This window comes from Rhincodon typus, chromosome 24, assembly GCF_021869965.1.
Source record: "Rhincodon typus isolate 14 chromosome 24, sRhiTyp1.1, whole genome shotgun sequence".
In the NCBI taxonomy this organism is placed as follows: domain Eukaryota; kingdom Metazoa; phylum Chordata; class Chondrichthyes; order Orectolobiformes; family Rhincodontidae; genus Rhincodon; species Rhincodon typus.
In genome coordinates, this window is record NC_063355.1 from 34545796 (window position 1) to 34563823 (window position 18028).

Genomic DNA, 18028 nt, shown 5'->3' on the forward strand with positions numbered 1-18028 from the left:
AGGCAAGTGAGATCTTGGTTAGGCTTTCTTAGGTTTAAGTGCCAGGGGTCTGCCAATGCAACAACTCCTTGAGGACTATAGATGTGACAATGCTCCCAACAAGCGAAGCACACTCTGTGATAGAACTGGTGGCAGCCAGATTCTGAGCAGCATTGGTGAGGCATACACAAAGGGCCATCTGCCCATCTGTATCACCAAGTGTGATATCATATTGGCACAGTGCATTTAATCACAAAAGCCTCCTGTTCTGGAATGCTACAGCAAAGCTTCCCTATCATATTTGCACTGATTTTACTATTATTTGGCAGAAATAAATCACTAAGTGAGGTTCTACATAAAATGAAGGAAAATGGTGGCCATGTTTGAACGTAGAGCAGGACCTTAGCCTCAGCAAAGCTAAGCTTTATTGCTCTAAAACTCTCAAGCTGGAAATAAATATATCGCCAAATAATTGTGGTGGAAGTATGTCGTATTCATTAGAATTCAGTAAGACTGCCAACAGCATGCTGTAACCTATCATTCCTTAAGACAAGTTAGAATAACAGCTTGAGCCAAAAGACAGTCTAATATTCTACTATAAATAGCTCTGTGTAATTTATGGACTTTAATGAGAATTTCCATTGCATTAAAGCCAAAAAGAAAGCTTGCTTCAGGTTACAGCTCACATCTGCAGAACGGAAACATGGAGTCCCGATTCTACCGTGGAAACTGTAGAAGCATGGTAATATTCAGCAATGTTTTAACTTAAACACGTTTTCTGTAATCATCGAAGTCACTGCACAAAAGCAGACTGTTGAGCTCATCATACCTGTGCCAGTAAAGGCTCTCCAATTATCCTAATCCCATTTCCCTAACTTTTCCCTGCGCAATTTTTTTATCACATGGTAATTAAATTCTCATTTAAATGATGCCCTAGCTTATGCCTCAGTTGGCACTTTAATCAATTTCTAAGAACTCTCTGAGAAATGCCCCCTTCATTCCCCTAGTGATAAAGTCAATATCATTTTATTAGCAATTTGACAACCAGTGGAATGAAATTATTACCAGTTGACCTCTTAAAACCTTTAGAATTTTGAATATCACTGTTGGATCTTCCTTATTTTTCTGTTCTCGTGGAAAATTTTTGTTTTTACATTCTTCAAAAATAAACTCTCATAGCTGGCTTTATTCTAATGGTTCAACACTGGACATTTTCCATAACTTAAGCATCTCCCTGTATCTGGGATGATCAGCAAACAATAGTCCAACCACAACCTAACTAATTGTCTTGTGGGAATCCAACACGACCCTTTCCCTTTAACAGTCACATTCCTTTGTATAACGTGTAGCTACATTTCAACATTCGAGCAACAGGAACCTTCTATTGTATATGAACTTTCTACATTGAGACCTTGCTGGGGAGGGTCTCTGTGATCTTATTTAGAAAGGCAACTGGATATATTGTGGGAAAGGAGATGTGTCATAATATTGTAGTCACTGATGTTCTGAGATTACAGTTGAGGAATGGGTCTGTGCCAGCAGAGAGGCAGTATGGAATGGTCTGATGCAATGTCATGTCCCAACGAAACATTAATGCTCCAAACTCAAGGTGGTTAAATTAGCATAGTTAGCATAATTAACCCTCAATTAGGGTTTTAATTCATTCATAGCATCTAAGTATTGCTGGCTGGCCAGCTGATCCCATACTGCCACTTACACTGTCTGGCTTGCTCAGACCATTTTGTTGTGACGGTTTGGAGTTACATGTAGGTCAGACCATTTAAGGATGACAGATTTCCTCTCCAAAAGGACATTAATGAACCAGGTGGTTGTTGTTTACAACAGTAGTTACATAGCCACATTTTAATGGCTTCAAATTTCACTATCAGCTTTGGTGGGATTAGAACCCTTATCCCCATATCATTAGCCTAGGTCCCTAGACCAGTGATAATACCACTACACCATCCCCTTCCCAACTGTGGTTGGGTTGTTCCTGATAGTTTCATCTCATGAGCTTCTATTTCAAACCACTCACTCCCATCATTGGTCTATTTTCTAGGGTCACTGCCTGGCCAAAAGGCAATATTGATTATTACCCAATCTGATTCATCTTGAAAGTTAATAAAGCAGCCTTGAATTTTTATCTCTACAGCAGTTGTAACTAATAAATTGAAGTTTTGAAAGAATTTATGACTTGTTTTCTTTTCCCTGGTATGGTTCCAGCAGTGTCCTAGAGATTGAGCTTCAGTTCCTGGAGACTGCTGGGGAATCCTGGAGTGCTGGCTACCAGACCCATGGCACTGGGTCATCCTTGGCTATTGCCATTTGCTGGATGTCAAGAGCTATTAACACTTGCTGCGCCTTAAAGAAATGATACACGTTTCTTAGATGAGAAGCCTGAAGGAGATTTAAAAGGAGACTTAAAAGATTTGCTGATAACAATGCCTGTGCTTTTTGAAATCATTTCTCAAGGGAATCATTTTCTAAAAAAAAGTTCCTGTTTTCTGATAGATGACATTTTTTAGAAAGTACTTTTGGGCTAAAAATAGAAAAGGAAACAGATGTGCAAAGGCTGCTGACAATGAGCAGAAGAGTTAGATACACTGATACACAACCTCACCCCAAACGTGAAGCTGCCTGACCTTGTTAGTTAATGAATTAATCTTGGAAATCTCAACCAAGAATAGATATTGTGTAAGAATTAATCTCACATTGTGATGAGAGGGCTGCTGGTTTTGAAATTAAGGCAATGGCTTGTTGTTGAAGCTTAATGGAGTGAACTTCACTGTGAAGCAAATTGTGTTACACCCCAGGCCCTGATTGTAATGTAGAGCAGGAGTTCTGTGGGTTGGGAGCCAAGCTGTCCTATCCTCAGAAACGGTTAGGGAAGGTTTTGATTAAAACCTACCTGAAACTGGCGAAAAAGAGCCCCAGGCCAGCAAATATGATGAAATATTGTGCAGTACAAGGCTTTTCAATGACTGATGCCCAGCACTGATGTGAACAGTTAGGAACAGATTCATAAAGGCACTGCATTTGGGGAACAGCCTGCTATTTGCAACACAGGAAGACTGATCTTTGCTTGTGGATTCAAAGGAGCTCCCTGGATCCGACTGCTTCACAGGGAAGGGAATATCAAAGGAAAAGAGATTTATCTTTCCTGGACTCTTATGACCTCTCAGCACTTCTATTCTTTGGGCTTTCCTGACATAGAAACCATGGTGGCAGTATCATTCACACATTCTGGCTAATATTGTGTTTAGCCCTGAGGATGTCATAGGAGGCCATTACAGATATATTCAAAGAAGCGCCCTGCTATCTTATGACAGGTTATATTGGATTCTGCAGGAAGACGGTGGGGTCTTGCTAGCAAATCCCGTGGGAGATTTTAACTACAGATTGGCTCAATTTATACTGGGCAAGATTAAAATGGGAACCCAGCACATCATGAACTGAATCCTAATCCAAGTCAAAAGGTGAAATCGACAGGTTTTAACTCATTCCCCTCCCTTCCACTGCGATCCTTTTAACGACTTTGTCATGACCAGAAAACTGCAGGATCAGTGTGATGAAACTGAGAATCCCTACTGTCAAACTCAGACTTGTTCTGAAACTGCTGCTTTTGACAAATGACTGATCATTCCATCACCAGTTCTACTCATGTCCCATTGGATAAATAATGAAGTACTAAAGCATATAGGACATAAAAAGACAGTTTCAAACAGTCCGAGGCAAGTTATTCCGTTGGATGTAAGGACGCTACATTTAATCTTATTAACCCTTCTCTGTGCAAAATAAAACCAGGAGGGTCTCCATTCAAGAATGGTTCAGGACTGTTATAGGGAAGTGATGCACAATTGAGTCAGAATTGGACTTGATCATAAAACCTGCCCAGGGTGAGTGCTAAATGAATTAATAACAGCTTGCAACGTAAATAAATCATCGAGGGGTTGGCACTAACTATATATCAGCAATATCTGGCCACTTTATGGGAGAAACAGACTAAGTGTTAAAAGAGGATTGTAGCCAAATAACTTGAAATGGTGGATTAATTTGCCACAAAGAATTATGAAGTAGGCAAAATGTGTCAATTGAAGCTTGCATTCTGTTAAATTCCTACCTATTGCAATTGTTATAACCTTGTTTTGATAAATGTAGTAGTTCATCAGGAACAAAGAAACAGGAGTAGGCACTTAGCTACACGGATTTGTTCCAGTGTACAGTGAGATTGATCTGCTACCTAACTCCATAAACCCCGGTTAGCCTTATTTCTCCTTTATTCCTAGGGCTAACAAAAATCTCTCTACGTCAGTTTTCTAATTAATAATGGATGCGGCATCAATTCCCATTTTTAGAAGCCTGATCCAAAATTCTATCACCTTTCTTATGAAAAAATGTTTTCTATTCATTCTTCAAAGGTCTGGCCCTAATTTTTAGACTGTGCTATTGATCCTTGACTTCCCAATTTGCACAAACAGTTTCCCCCAATCTGTTCCCCTTAATATCTTGAAAATGTCAATCAATTCAAATCTTGAGCTTTTAACTTTACAGAAAGTTGGAGGAGGCCCTGTCAAAGTAGGCGCCACTATGGAAGAGGGACATATAGAGTCAAAGACGTTCACAGTACATAAAAAGGCCCATTGAGTCTGTGCCAGTCAAAAATAACCACCTGACTATTCTAGTCCCATTTTCCAGCACCTGGCCCATAATCTTGATGTTCCCCTGGTCTATGTTGAGTTAACTGATGCCATCCGTAAAGTCATGGGGTCATACAGCAAAAACAGAACCTTTAGTGCAACCAGTCCATGCCCTGACAATAATCCCACACTAGTCTAGGCCCACTTGCCTGCCCTGGACTCATATCCCTCCAAACATTTCTTATTCATCTACTTAGCCAAATGTCTTTTCAACATTGTAACCGTACTCACATTCATCACTTCCTCTGGAAGTTCATTCCATAAACAATCAACTCACCGCGTAAGAAAAGTTGCCCTTCATGTCCTTTTTAAATCTACCTCCTCTCAACTTATAAATATGCCCCCTAGCCTTGAAATCACCCAATATAGGGAAAGGACATCTGTCATTCATCCTATCTATACCCCTTATGATTTTACAAACCTTTATAAGGTCAACCCTAGGCTCCAGTGAAAATGGTCCCAGCCTATCCAGCCGCTCCTTATAAATCAACACTTTCATTCCTGGCAACATCTTGGGTAAATCTTTTCTGAATCCTCTCCAGCTTAATAATATCCTTCCTATAATAGGATGATCAGAACTGTGCTCAGTATTCCAAAAGACGCCTCACCAATGTCCTGTACAGCCTCAACATGATGTCCCAACTCCTATACTCAAAGATCTGAGCAATGAAGGCAAGTGTGCTAAACGCCTTCTGAATCACCAATAAATAAACTGGTATTAGGAGGCTTCATGAGTGCAAATAAAAGAAAAATGAATGAGTAAAAGCATAAGGATATACAGGGTCTTATCTGGAGTAACTCAAATGGGCCAAAACAATCATAACAAAATCCAAATATTTTCTATGTGAATAAAAGTAAGTCCTTTGTTTTTGCTGCCCTTCCAAAAATATATGTTGGTTAATTCTTCTCTGTGTTTGCCAAACTCTGTAACACATATATTGAATTGCATCAGTGTGTTACAAAATGAGATATAATTTTTGTATGGTGTCCCCTCAAGGAAAGTGATTCAGGGTTGGTCCAACACTGTCTCACCTTTCACTAACTGTCCGGACGGTGTTACTTTGTGTTTATTTTTCTAGACCATTGTTGTAGAGCTTATAGTCAATTTGAGATATGTTAGTGATGGGAAATGGTAACAACAACAATTTGTATTTGTATAGCAACTATCAGGTAATAACATTGACAGGGAGGATGATCAAGACACCAGAAAGCATGCAATACCTGCAATACAAACCTTCACAAAATAGGGCAGATCTCTTTAGAAATAAGAAGACCCATATGGAAAGCAAAACAAGATTACTCAAATGGTCAACATCAAAACAAAATCCACAAGATGCAAAAGTTGGAATATAAACAAGATTAAGGAAGATTAAATAAAGGCAACAGAGTTTCTGAGAGACACGCTAAGGATTAAGTTGGCGATCTAATAAGAATGTTTTCAGGAAAGCAGGAACACAAGAAACACCTTTACAAACGACCATCAAGAAATAACTACAATTTCTTGGACACACACTTAGTACAGGATAAAGGGCTAATGTTAAATATGTAAGTAGACAGTGTACATCATCTGTATGTAAGATCACATAATAGCAAAGTCAATTCAGAGATACTTCCATCAGAACTCTCATGATATGCCTTGTCCTGAATATATTTTGAAGATGATGTTTAATATAAATTAAAGTCTATCAAAAATTTAGTTTCTTGTAATCTGTATTGATTCTAACCAAGGATACAGTCTACTCAAAGGCCCACAAAATGATATGACACTTAGGAGAGAGAAACATCTCATCTGGTAGTGATGAGTAAAATTGGGGGCAGCAGAGTATTGGGAGACGAAGGAGAAAATATACCAATAGCTTAAGAAGTAGAACAGGCCTTGTGCATAATGTTTGTGGTAAGATTACATCCCCTGTTTAGTCTTGTTAAGAACCTTTTACTTCTTTGGTCTGCATTTCAGCCCCATGCTCCTAATCTTTGGATACCTGGTGTGGAGAGGGCTGGGCAGGTCAGAGGACCTTGTTGTGGTCCTGCTCCTGAGCCCAACTCATTTAGTTATGGAGGGGGTCATAATTCAAAATTACCTGCCCACATTCCGCATTTATGTTTTTGCCTGATGTCCCTGGAGATGGAGCGTGCAGTGTCTACCAGTGTCTCTGAAGCCTTTATAGAAAGGTGAACACAATGGGGGTTGGAGTGCATTATCTCCTCTTCAAATGTCATTTTGATTTAGTTCCCTCTCTCAATTCCCTACCTGTTTTGTTTTGTTGATGTTCTGCTACAGGTGGGGAGTGCCTGTAATTGATTTGCTCAGTTGGTGAAGTGAATAATTTCGTGGTGGGTTATAACTAAAAAAGCAGAATGGATATAAGATTTGAGAACAATGTCAAAATGTTACCTGTTATCAAAGACAGTGAAAGTTGGAAAGCCTAATACCCCAAGATGCTACACAGGAAGATTATCAAACAAAATTCATTCCTGGGAGCTACATAGTAGATATTAGGACAAGTTATTGATCTAAGAGTTAGACATTAAGGACTGTCTTAAAAAGAGGGAGAACTCGGTTGAGAGATGAAGAAATTTAGGGAATGAATTTTCGGAGCTTAGAGTCTAGGCAGAGAAAGATAAGGATGTGCAAATTTGATTAAGTGTGTGGAACAGACCAGACTTGGAGGCTTGTAGAAGTCCTTGTGGCACAGTTGGTAGTGTCCCTACTTCTAAACCAGGAGACCTAAGTTCAAGTCCCATTTGATCAAGAGGTCTATAATGTATGAGCAGGTTGATTAGAAAATATCTCAGACTGAAAGAGATTATAATAATGGAGAAGGCCAAAGCCATGGAGAGATTTGAAAACAAGAAAAATAAATTTTAATCAAGGCAATATCAACGTGGTTCAATGAACACAGTGGTGAATGGTGAATTGAACAAGATGCAAGTTTGGCTGAACTGAAATGTCCTTTTAGTATGACACTTCCAGATCAGTTATATCACAATTGATGCCAGCAAAAACTTCCTTTAATCTACCAAGCCCCACAATCTGTTGGTTCTAAACTCCAAAAGCCTTCCCTCTGTCCAAGTGTAGCAAACTTCCATTGATCACAACAACCACCTTATACTCACCCACAGCAGGATTGTCAATTGGATGCCAAATTAAGCCTATTAATTAAAGCTATTGGTTCTTGCAAACTAAAATTGTTTCATATTGGACTCTCATAGACCACCCTGAAATGGATTTTAACTCTTGTTCCAGGGGCGGCTTTAAATCCTTACCATTAAAATCCAGAATTACCCTAAAAGTTTGGATTGGAATTAACAGAGCAATTTTGCCGTTTCATAGCTCAAAAACCTTTGTTACTTAACAACACATTTTTATGATATCCATCTAAAGATAGTCATTGCAACAATGAGTGGATTATTTGAACTTAATGAAAACATTGTTATCGCATTTGTATCAGATGTAATAGATACACAGAGTTCTATAGCATCAAACTTCAGAATAACAGTCTGTAGTTCCTTAGAATGTAGTACAAGACATCTTAAGAAGGCGAGAGCCAGAGCAGGCCTATTTCTGGTTTTCACAGTTGTTTCATTGCAATTTTGTTCCCTTCCTCCTCTTAAAGTTTTTTGAGAGATATATTTCTGGCCAAAATGCCAATGGATTTTGCTGTGCCTTCACCCAAGGGCTACATTTTCAGATGACTTTGAATGCATATTGTGAACAATAGACACCAAGCGTATTCCCCATTGGGGCTTGCTCATTATGGAAGAGTAAAACATAATCCAAATTCCACACTGAGCTGGACAGCACATCAGTCCCCGGCAGCTAGTGGAGGGTGTAGGAGAAGGTGTACAACCCTTCAAGACTGTACGGCCCTTTTAATATGATCATGGCTTATCCTTTATCTCGATAGTGTATTCCCACTTTTTCTCCATACCCCTTGATGCCTTTAATGTCTAAACATTTATCAATCTCTTTCTTGAATACACTCGGTGAACCAGTCTCCACAACCTTCAGTGGGAGTGAGTTCCACAAGTTGACCACTGTCTGAGTGACGAAATATTTCCTCATCTCAGTCTGAAATGGCCTACACCATATCCTGAGAGAGTGACTCCTTGTTCTAGACTCTCCAACCAAAGAAAATACCCTCTCAGCAGCTATTCTATCACTTTGGCAAATCTGGTGAAAGTTTGAAAGTAATTTAGAAAAGGATAGGAATAAGAAAGACACCTTAATTGGCAAAACGTTTCATGAGACTGAGAACAAAGTGATCATGGTGTGCAGACTATATCGATGTCATAACTGAGTTTTTCCAGATTATACTGATGCAGACTATGGAAAATTGACCAAGTGCTTACAGAGTTATGTTTCAGCAGGACTCCATTTGAGCCGTCTTCCTAAGTCCTAGGTCTAGTTGATCTGATGACGTATGCTTTGTCACTGTTAGCAAAAATTATTAACCCTATACGTAACACAGATGGACAACTACATTTATTTCTAACATGAAAATTCTCTGATGCTCTAAGGATTCTAGAGTCTAGTTTCTGGCCTGTGTGTTCTTTTTTTCACAGATGCAGTAACAGCTGAGGGGAGGCAATGGCATAGTCGTATCATCACTGGATTATTAATCCTGGGAACCCTGGTTCAAATCCTGCCATGGCAGATGGTAGAATTTGAATTGAATGGGGGGAAAAAAAAATTTGCAATTAAGAGTCTGATGATGACCGTTGTCCTTTGTTAGGGAAAAACCCATCTGGTTCACTAATGTACTTTAGGGAAGGAAACTTACATGTGACTCCAGTCCTACAGCAATTTGTTTGACTCTTAAAACTGTCCTCTGGATGGTTAGGGATGGACAATGAATTCTGGCCTCGCCAGTGACTTCCTTATCCCATGAATGAATAAAAAAAGTAGCAGTGGGATGCTGCAATTGACAATATTTACAAAAAAGGGTGTGACAAAAGGAGGGTGAATGTCACTATAAACTTGATAGATTTTGGGCAGAAACTACATAAAATGAATGATAGGATCCTTAAATTTATGAAATATGTCTATCACTAGATTGCTTCAGGACAATTTGACGCAGCAAGTATTTCTTCTCACCATATACCAAAATATCAATAATTGAGGGTCATGTCTGAGTTGTCCTTGGAATGATATGTCAACACCCTACGGTTATGGTGAGAGAGATTCTGCTCATTCCAGGTCCTGGGAAGCTTGGTGCTGACATTCGGTTTCTCATATTATCCCAACCAAAATTGTCATGGGTAAATGTGGTTTAGATACAATCTCGTTGTTTATGACCCAGCAGTTTTAATGGAAAGAATTTTTGGCATCTGTACCCCTCAAGGTTCACTGGGCAAATGCAACACTTGCTGTTGCACTGACAATGACAAGCAGGAAAGTTACAACTTTCATTCTTGACCTATACTGGAGTTAGCTGTTCCTAATAGTATGACTCTTTGTTTAAATTTTGACAAGTACAGGAAACACTTAACTGAGGACTTCAGATTGTTTGAAGTGAGTCAATCCCCAGGCATGAATAATGAAGGTTTCAATGCAAACCAGCAATGAATACATTTCAAAATTAACTCATTAGTAATGAAGTAGACTTAAATGACCTGAGAAAATGATAGGCACAGAATTAATCAAATTTTCCCTTTTTTTTGCTGTGGGATAAGACAGATCAAGGATCAGATCCCTTCAGTGTAAATACGTCTATCTTGATTTTTCCTCTTTCCTTTCAATGTTACTAATGCATTTATGAAATGTGTCAGGATCTCAGTGTGTCTCAGAATAGACTTTATTCTGTTATATCACAGAATCCCTACAGTGTGGAAGCAGGCCGTTTGGCCCATCGAGTCAAAACTGACCCTCCAAAGAGCATCCCACCCAAACCAATCCCTGTAAGGCTGAAGTTCCCCTGGCTGCACATCCCTGGGCACGTTGGGCAATTTAACATGGCCAATCCACCTAACGTGTACATTTTTAGATTGTGGGAGGAAACCAGAGCACCCAGAGGAAACCCACATAGACAATCCACCTAACCTGTATGTCTTTGGACTGTGGGAGGATATCGGAGTGCCTGGAGGAAACCCACACAGACATGGGGAAAATGTACAAACTCCACACAGACAGTCACCCAAGGCTGGAATCAAACTCAGGTTCCTGGCTCTGTGAGGTAGCAGTGCTAACTACTGTGCATCCTAATATCTTGTGTTAAGTTTATTGTCTTTGCAGTCCATACTGTGCTCTATATACTGTATTATGACATGTACTGTCTATTTGTAAAATGTTCTCTCCATTGTACAGTACCTTCTTTATTCTTTTAAATCTCTACACTTTATACACATTTTATATGATTAATTAATAAGGATGACTTGACTCCTATGTGGATGAAAATGTTTCACTTTACTGACGATCTGGTTTCTGATGCTGTGTTAAGGAATCTCATTAAATAGGTAGTTGGAATGAATGATTAGCTTCAGCGCCTAAATGCTTAGGCCAAAATGCTAGTGCTTACGCAGGCATGATGGGCCAAATGGCCTCCTTCTGTGTTATAACAATTCTGTGAGGAAGGGCAGGGGTTAACAGTTGGAGATCGTTCCTCATTCTGCAAAAGTTATTTCAGAAGGGAGAGAGGGAAACCAGGCAACTACTACCGAGTAAATCCATTGTCAGCTGTGGGAAAGTTACTGGAATCTGGTATTAGGGACTGAATGATCAAACTCATCGGTAAGAATCAGACCAACAAACAGAATTGGCATGGCCATATGAGGAGTCGGTCATGATGAACCAATTTAAATGAATTTTTGAGGAGGTAACTAGAATGGCGGATAAGGGAATACCTAGCTTATCTACATGGACTTCCAGAAAGTAACTGATAAAGTTCCAGCGAAGAAATTTGTTTGGAAAAATGATACAGAGTGGATGTGAACATTAGTTGGAAATCAGGCCAGAGTACGGATAAATGGAAGGTTTTCTGAATGTTGAAATGTAGTCCATGTGACGTTCCCCATGTATCTAAGCAGGGATCTCAGCCACCACCATTTATCTAGATGTTGTGGCTGAAGGAATTAATAGCCAAATTTGCAGATTGTACTAAGCTAGAGGTACAGAAAATTTCACAGATTGGAGCAGAAAGTTACAAAAGAACCTAAACAGATTAATTAATTGGCCACAACTGTGTCAAATGGAGTTCAATGTGGAGGAGTGTGAAGTTATATATTTTGGATCCAAGAAAGATAAATTAGTGCATTTTCTTACTGGTGAGAATCTAGGAACTGTGAAGGACAAAAGATTAAGTTTCAGTCAGTATTGTACTTGTTTGATTTTAAAACAATCGTCTTATTGTGGAAAATAATGAACCAAGACCTTGGACTGCACACTGCAAACAGCAAACACACTTGGAAACATAGCTTTGCCAGGTCATGGTGATCTTGCTTTCACTAAGTTGGTAATTGCTCTTTTGCTATCAACTTGTTTCAGTGTTGTCTGCAGGGTCATTTTCAACATTGTGAATGGCTTAGTGGAGTACTGAACCATTTGAACCCAGAGGTTCCCTGGGGCTGAGTTAGCGCCTGTTTGTGAGGGTGGGACAAATTGAAACTTGTGTCTGAGGTCAAGGAATAGAAACATCAGTCAGGTTTCCTACTGCCAAGTATCTCCTGCCAGAAAGTTGACCTATAAAAATGTCACTCATCCAGATTAGCTAAGATGCTCCTTATTGCTGATATTAACCCAGTGACGTACTTTCTTAGGATATGATGTAGGATATACAGCACAGAAAGATGCCTTTTGCCCTATTGGTCCATGCGGCTTTATATTCCACTTAGTCGCCTTCCATCCTTCTTCAACTAAATCAATCATCAGAACTCTTTTTCCCTTTCTCCCTCATGTACTTATCTAGTTTGCCTTTTAAAGTCATCTATAATATTTACTTCAACTATTGCCTGTGCTGGTTAGTTCCACAGTCTCACCAGTTCTTGAGTAAAGAAGCTTCTTCTTCAATTCCTTATTGAATTTCTTGGTGATTATCTTATATTGTCTTTGGAACTCCTTGCCACAGAGGGCTGTAGGGGCAGAGCCCTGGTGTATATTTAAGGCTGAGATAGGTAGATTCTTAACCAGTCAGGCAATCAAGAATTACAGGGAAAACACAGGAAAGTAGATGTGAGGAATGTTGGATCAGCCATGATCCTATCAAATGGCAGAGCAGATTCGTTGGGCTCAATGGCCTACTCCCTATTTCTTATTGATGGCCTGTAGTGGCCGAGGTGTGCTTCCTGACAGGAGGAAACTTTTTCATTGAATCTAACCTCTAAAAACCTTTCAGGGCTCTCTTGTGGACAGTGGCAGTGTCATTCAAGTCCCACCTGCTCGAGGGTTATGTAATAACATCTCTGGACAGGTTGATTGGAAAAACACCTTAGGGCAGCACGGTAGCTCAGTGGTTAGCACCGCTGCCTCACAGCACCAGGGACCTGGGTTTGATTCCACCCTCAGGGGACTGGCTGGGTGGAGTTTGCACATTCTCCCCGAGTCTATGTGGGTTTGCTCCGGTTTCCTCCCACAGTCATGAAGGTGTGCAGGTTCGGTAACTTGGACATGCTAAGTTTCCCCATATTGTCCAGGGATGTGCATACTAGGTGGGTCAGCCAAGAAAAATGCAGGATTACAGGGACGGGGTGGGTCTGAGTGAAATGCTGTTTGGAGGGTCAGTGTGGACTTGATGGGCTGAATAGCCTGCTTACACAGTGTAGGGATTCTATGAAAACTTTTGAAAATTTATTAGGTCTCCCATTCATCTCCATTTTTCAAGAGAAAACTGACTCAACCTTCAAATTTTTTCCAGATATGTATGCCACATATTTCTCGTATCATCCTTGAGAATCTCTGCATATTTTGTTACAATTATGGTCACCAGAACTGCACAAGTATTTTCAATGTGGTCTAAGTAACATTCGATGCAGATGTAGTGTAACTTTCCTAACTTTCAAGATGAATTCTTTAGAAATGAAGCCAAGTACTTGCTTGCTTTTTTTATGACGATATAATCTATGGTACAATGTTCAATGTTAAGTTTGTGACAGTCTTCGCTTAATACTTGGGTGAGTTGACAGAGGCCCACAACAACCTGTGGGTCAGCTTCTGAGCAAAGTAAGTACACAAGGATGGATGGGGAATCTGAGGAAGAAAATTATTTCCAAGAAGTCCAGAACTGGAGAGCATAGGTTTAAGGTGAGAGGGGAAAGATTTAAAAGGGACCTGACAGGCATCTTTTTCACACAGAGGATGGTGCATATGTGGAACGAGCTGCCAGAGGAAGTGGTAGAGCTGGGTACAATTACAACATTTAAAAGACGTTTGGGCAGGTACATGGATAGAAAAGGCTTAGAAGGATATGGGTCAAATGCAGGGAAATGGGACTAGTTCAGTATAGGAAAGCTGGTCAGCATGGATGAGTTGGGCCAAAGGGCCTGTTTCCATGTTGTTTTACTCACACAGAATCTCTACAGTGTGGAAACAGGCCATTCGGCCTAACAAGTCTACACCGACCCTGCGAAGAGCATCCCAACCAGACCCATCTCCCTACTCTTTCCCATGCTTAATACAGCTAAACTATACATCCCTGAACACTATGGGCAATTTAGCATGGCCAATCCACCTAGCCTGCATATCTTTGGACTTCTATTCTATTCTTCTATACTCTATGAATCTATGACTTGTTCACATTGGAGCTTTCTGCTGGTATTGGTTTCTTTGTATTTACCAATAAACACAGATGAATTCTGTAACTTTCTGTGAATAAAGTAAACAGACCGGCTTATGTAGCATGATGTCATGAACGCTATTATGAGTGGCATTAAGATATTGGCAGGAACTCTTCCAGGTGCAAGATTTAGAATCAATGGAATTTGTACAAACAGAATCAGTGCTGTCATGTAGATAGATGCAGCAACAGATTTTCTCACAGTGAGAAGGTTTGATCAACACTATTTGCCAAACAAACACGTAGAGTTATAGAGCCACAGAAATGTACAACATGGAAACAGGTCCTTCAACGCATGCTGATCAGATATCCTAAATTAATCTAGTCCCATTTGCCAGCATTTGGCCCATATCCCTCTAAATCCTCCCTATTCATAAACCCATCCAGATGCCTTTTAAATGTTGTAATTGTACCAGCTTCCACCACTTCTACTGGCAGCTCATTCCATACATCCACCACCCTCTTCGTGAAAAAGTTGCCCCTTAAATCCCTTTTAAATCTTTCCCCTCTTAACTTAAACAAATGCCATCTGGTTTTGGACTCGCTACCCTGTGGGAAAGACCTTGGATATTCACCCTATTTATGCCCCTTATGATTTTACATAATTCTATGAGTCAGCCCTCAGCCTCTGACACTCCAGGGAATATAGTGCCAGCCTATTCATGCTTTTCCCTCTGGGTCAAGCCCTTCAACCCTGGCAACATGGTTGTAAATCTTTTCTGAACCCTTTCAAAATTCACAACATCCTTCCTATAGCAGGGAGACCAGAATCGGATGCAGTATTCCAAAAGTAGCCTGACCTAACTTTTGTGGCGTTGATGCATAGGGGATTGCTGACCAGGAACTGCTCTGTCTCTTCTTCAAATAGTGCCACAGGATCTTTCAGGTGGACAAGCCCTCAGTTTAATGTCTCAACTAAAAGTTACCCTTTATTCCTCGATGCTAATTTAAGCTTAAATAATGGTCTCAAGTCTGCAGTGGAGCCTGGGCCCAGAACCTTCTGGCTCAGAGACAAGCTTGGGCACAATTTAATTCTGTGCAACAGGTGAGTTATGGGTTAAAATCAGGTTAAAATGGGTTAAAAACTGAGCTAGCATGATATTAAAGATATCTTGTACATTCATACCTGTCAGACAAGTATCCACTTTCTCATATTTTTCAAAGTTATTTTTAGGTTGAGGGGTGAAGTACAGGGAGAATAAATCCATGGGGGTTAGGAGAGTGCTGGGATGGGTGGGATGGGATGAAGGCACATGCACAGTCTCCGGACTCAGAAGAAGGGAGCTGCATCGTAGGGCTGCAGTGGGATGAAGGAATGGATGGAGAATGAGGGGTCCCTGTGAAGGGAGAATGTTGGAGATGGATGAAAGGACCAATCAGGTAGGGTGAAGATTCCAGGCTGCAGAGTAGACCAGGAGGAAACAGAAAGTGAGTTCAGTTTCACGCCGAGTTTGATATTCAAAGAGGTGCAGGTGGAAGTGCATGATGCTGAGGCCTTTGCTGAGACAGGAGCATTGCAGCCTGGAGGCAAGAAGCTCAGAAGGTAAAGTGAATACACAGCAAGGGCTGAGACCTGAAAAAGAGAGGAGGAGTTGGAGAGAAGTGAAGATCAAAAGGATTTGGAGAGATGTTTGTCCCCATGAGCTGGTGAAACTTGCAACTCTTCACTTGAAAGGAAGGTTTTTGTTAAAATGCTAAATGATGGTAAAATGAAACACTGGGGGCTTTGTGGTATAGTGGTAATGTCTTTACCTCTGGGCCAGAAGGTCAGAGTTCATGTCCCTCCTGCCACGGAGGTGTGTCGCAGCATTTGTGATAAGGTTTATTAAAAGTAATTCAAATCAAGCAGGAGACTGGGATAGTTTTAAGGCAGGGTGAGTCTGTGTTGTTCGATGGAGAGTGTACGTGTGATATAGCATATCACTGAAAGATCCTGATGAAAGATCATGGGCCTGAAACATTAACTTTGTCTCTCCGCTGTGGCTGCCTGACATCTTGAGTCCCTCCAGGTGCGTTTTTACCGATATTGCCATTGATCAGTTGGAGGAATTTGAGCTGATGGAGGAATTGGTCAGACATAACAAATGCCTGAGGTGGTCTATCTTTATCTTCACACAAACAATGTGTCTCAGGCACAAACACAGAACAGCACTCTCTGTTCGTTAATGTGTTGTTTCCCTTTCCCCACCCCCTGTAGCATATTGATTGTGACTGATTACTAGTGCTTAATTAGAAACAGTTTTAAGCTATGTCGGAAAACTTGTTGATGAATTCCAAGCTCATGTCATGCTGGACGGTTACAGGGAGATGGTGGGGTTTATCGCATCAATTTACACAGGATTGAAAGTCAAGTATCAGAGGGGAAAGCTAGTGTGGACGTGCAGTGCTATATAGAAAGTGTGAATGAGCTAATGCTGCACAGGAGGCACCAGCCATTTTTAGTTTGGTGGTAAATACAGCAATGGCTGAAACAAGTGGCAGTATCACTCACTGAGGAACAGTCCCTGCAAGAGGCTGGAACTTCCCCACCTCTCATTTCTGATAAGCAATGCAGCAACTGACACTGAGCTCATGGAGTGTGAAGTTGTAAATTTCCTGTGAACAGAAATAGTCCTCAGGAAACTGACTGCAACATCTGCTTTGCTGTTGATTAGCCAGAATGAATTGTCACATACAGTAATTGTCCGATAGTGAATGACTGTGACCTGACCAGTCATTGTCATGGAGGGGTGCTGAGGAAAGCTCTGACACTTTGCCACCAGGAGGGGAGCTTGCTGCATGGCTGCCCCCGTATCCTCTGTGGCTTTAGGAAGGGAAGGGAAGGAGATCAGCTCTATGACGGCTCAGTGGACACATACCACACACCAGCTGGCTTTAAGCTATGCAAAACAGGAAGATTCTGAGCTCGTGGCTGCTTTGTGCTGTTGCCTGACCTCAACTGGCCGAGTATCTGGGCCATTCAATCAGTTTTCGATGTCCCCAGGTTAGGGAAGACTCTGGCAGGAAATTGGCGAAACTAAATTAGACAACAGCCAACAGTTATAGAGAACATTAGAAACCAAGGTCAAAGAAATCACAAAGGTTTGGGAGGATCCATTTACAACCAGCCCGAGGGTTGTGTATTGGAGGAGTATCAACCTGATTTTCTGGCACTTTGACTTCCAGCCATTGCCTGAAGATGTGCACTTTACATCTCCCCAGCATGGCAACAGTGATGGGTGTTGGCGTGACCCCATTGGATACTTTGAACACAGCTCCTGAACCCAATGGCCAAAGGCCACAGAATATTTGGGAAGGTCTGGGCAAAGGGGGATAAAAACACACACACCTGGAAGCCTCCCCCTCAACGAAGACTTGCAGCAACTCCTGTGGTGGGAAACTGTGTGGCAATCTGAGAAGACCCACCCTGACCTGTGAGACCCACCTTCATCAAAGAGAGCTATCATGGCAGAGAGAAAGATCCAGCTCAAACATCGTTGCAGCTAATATCCTTTCTCAGATAGATAGCGCTAGATAGCGAGTAAGTATCATGGTAATATGGGAAATGCTCACGTGATGTTTTAAATAAGGAATATTTTGTTATAA